The sequence below is a fragment of the Cupressus sempervirens genome, chromosome 11 (assembly GCF_028749045.1).
Source record: "Cupressus sempervirens isolate cs-2001-9-10 chromosome 11, ASM2874904v1, whole genome shotgun sequence".
Classification (NCBI taxonomy): Eukaryota; Viridiplantae; Streptophyta; class Pinopsida; order Cupressales; family Cupressaceae; genus Cupressus; species Cupressus sempervirens.
The window spans coordinates 89,957,400-89,960,407 of NC_143128.1; the positions used below are offsets into that span (position 1 = coordinate 89,957,400).

Below are 3,008 nucleotides of genomic sequence, written 5' to 3' on the forward strand. Positions count from 1 at the left end.
TGAAAGGAGACAATATCTCAATCATGAAAAGCTTAATTCTCCTCCACTTAGTATTGCCACAAAATATGAATTTTCTAGTCATTAAATTCATTGAAAGTGTGACCAAACTGTCTCCACTTCAAAAAATCAGCTATAGAATTAACCTCAAAGAATATCAGTATAATTAATTATTTTCCTTCAATCTGCCATATACCTCATCATTTCCTAAAGTTAAAGTTAGCATTCTAGGACAAACTTGTTTACCATCATGGGTAAACTAGTTTTGATACATGTAACAGAAGTAATGGAAGAACATAACACAGAAGTAAACATAACACAATGCTTCAACAAACTAGATTTCTCAGCACAATGATTAGCATGCTATACACAGGGCCAATGTTGAATGTATAGGGTTTTTCCCAAAGTAAGGATAGGCAGTCACATTGAATCCGCTCTTTGTATATTTAGATATTCTTATTTATGAAATTGCAGCACACATAACATCTACAAGATCTACATTTGTTTCTTGCATTTCAAAATATCTCTCTAAAAGCGATAACAAAGCATGATCAACTGCATCAACAAGTGAAGACTGTAGATTCCTACATATGCAATTCTTTTCTGGGCTTGAATTATCTATCTCAAGCTTTCTCTTTGCCTTGTACGGAGACATCAACTTTGAATCCGTAAAGAGCTCCATATCAAATTTTGTATAATACAAAATCCATGGATGGTCTATAAAAGGAGACAATTGTATAAGAAAATTGTAAAACAAATTGTTCAAATTTATAGTATAAACTGTGAACCTATATAAATAAACATACTCAAAACTCCATCTGGAGAGAGTCTCTTGTTAACATCCCTTGATAGCATCCTTGACAGCAAATCCTTGGCCGGTTCAAAAATGGACTTCCACTTTTTAGTGTGGAAATCCAACCACACATTTTTTATTTCCTCAAAAATTGCCTCTATAGAAGCCCTAGCAAACGGTAAGCTACCAATTAAGAGTCCATGGAGGAGGACTCCAACAGCCCATACATCCACCTTTTTAGTATATTTCCCCACAAAAACTTCAGGGGAAATATACGCGGGACTTCCCACCAATCCTGATAAACTTTGCCCTATTTTCAAAATAAACAAGATGTCAATAATCTTGCTAATTAACTTATTTCAATGAACACACAATCTGAATCCAGAAGAAAAAAAAATTACAACAATGAATTGTGGAAACACATGATTATTTCAAAAAGTTTAGATTTCATGAAAAGATAAGACTTGGAATTTATGAAATTGAAACAAAAAGAGCTGGAATTTATGAAATTTTGAATCCCATACCATTTGCAACATGTAGAGATAGGCCAAAATCAGCTAGGTTCAATTGTCCATCATCGGTGAAAAGAATATTCTCAGGTTTTATATCCCTATGAATAACTCCCATCTCATGACAATGTTGAATGATGCTAACCAACTGTTTGATTAACTCTGCAGCTTCCCTCTCCGAAAAATGTTTTTTTTTCATGCAATCAACCAATCGCCCCCCAGAGAAAATCTCCATTACAAGATGCAAACAATTTGCATCTTTGTACACTGAATGGAGTGTTACAATGTTAGGGTGTCCAGATAAGTGTTGCATGATTTCTACTTCCTTGTGTACATTTTGTGCACAACTTTTGGGCAAAGTCTTACATGCCACGTCTTCTCCTATGACCCTGTTCTTGCACAGGGTTACCACTCCATATTTCCCTCTGCCCAAAATTGGGCCCATGATATAGTCAGATTCTATTTTGCAGTCTCTGATGATTTGTGTGGTTTCTTCTATGCAACCAAATTTTCTCTTAATGCCTCTTGGAGTTGTATCAGTCAAGCAGATCCCCCTTCTTGGAGTAGAAAGAGTTGCAACTGGTGCTAAATGATTATGAGAAAAGCTCAATTGTTCTAGTGAAAATGGAGAGGCGGAGGATGAGGTTGATGCACCATCATCACATGAGTAGATCACCTATTGTGATTCAATCCTATGTAGATCTATGTTGTTCGTCCTCCTCTTCTTTACAGGAGTCATGCTTACCTTACAATTCCTGTCAGAAAGTCACAAAGAATGATGAGTTTCAATCTTTGAGAGTTATTTAGAAATTTGTTCCCATTATCTTGGATGTTACAAAAACACAACCTAATTTATCGGTACCAACAAATTCAAACATAATGACAGCCTGCTAAATTAATCCAAAACTATATACACAATTTTTTGAATCATTCCTCTCAAAATACGGTGTATTAATCCAAACTATGTATGAATATGATAAAAAAATTGCAATGATATAACCAATAAGAAATGTTTTAACCTTAAGTTTAGTCTTCTTGGATGTTACAAACACACAGGCCAATTTGTCTATACCAACAAATTGAGATCAGAAATACTAAAAATTCGCTAAATAGGGGAGAATCTAAACCCCAAAAAACTCTAGAAAACAAGAATACATTAATCTCAATCATTCTGATCAAAACACTTGTATAGAGTATTAATTCAAACCTAGTATGGATATCATTTGGCATGCTTCAATCTTCTCAAAAGCATCCCCTTCAAATCATCTGGCCTTAAAGTAGACTATGTAATATTTTTCAGCTTTTCTAGGTCTAAACATCCTCTCTCTTTAATCACATTAACAAGAATTTAGAAGCGAGGGGGACAAACCAAACTGATCAAGTCAATACCAAATTATGAGATAATTACGAGAGAAAACTTTACGCTTTAACCTTTCATAAATTTAAAAAACCCTCACTTTCTCTTGTATTTGAAAATTATCTACAATTACAATACCAAATGAAGCTAACAATTGTTTCACAATACTTCTAACAAAATCAGCGAGAAAATTTGCATGCAATTGTCTCTTTGAAATCAAGGCAGAAATTTGTTTAAACCACGGGGAAAGCTTTGTTGAACTTCTGTTACTTTTATAAAGATTCTTTATTTATAATTTAGTGAGGCGGGAAAATAAATTATTGTTTCGTTACCATTTGAGGATGACATGAAA

At 34.0% G+C, this 3,008-nt stretch overlaps 1 pseudogene; it reads right to left on the reverse strand.

Annotated features, from left to right (window-relative positions):
* Nucleotides 1-352: 352 nt before the first annotated feature.
* Nucleotides 353-2,038, reverse strand: LOC149528366 (serine/threonine-protein kinase PEPKR2-like; annotated as a pseudogene).
* Between the last annotated feature and the right edge of the window lie 970 nt (nt 2,039-3,008).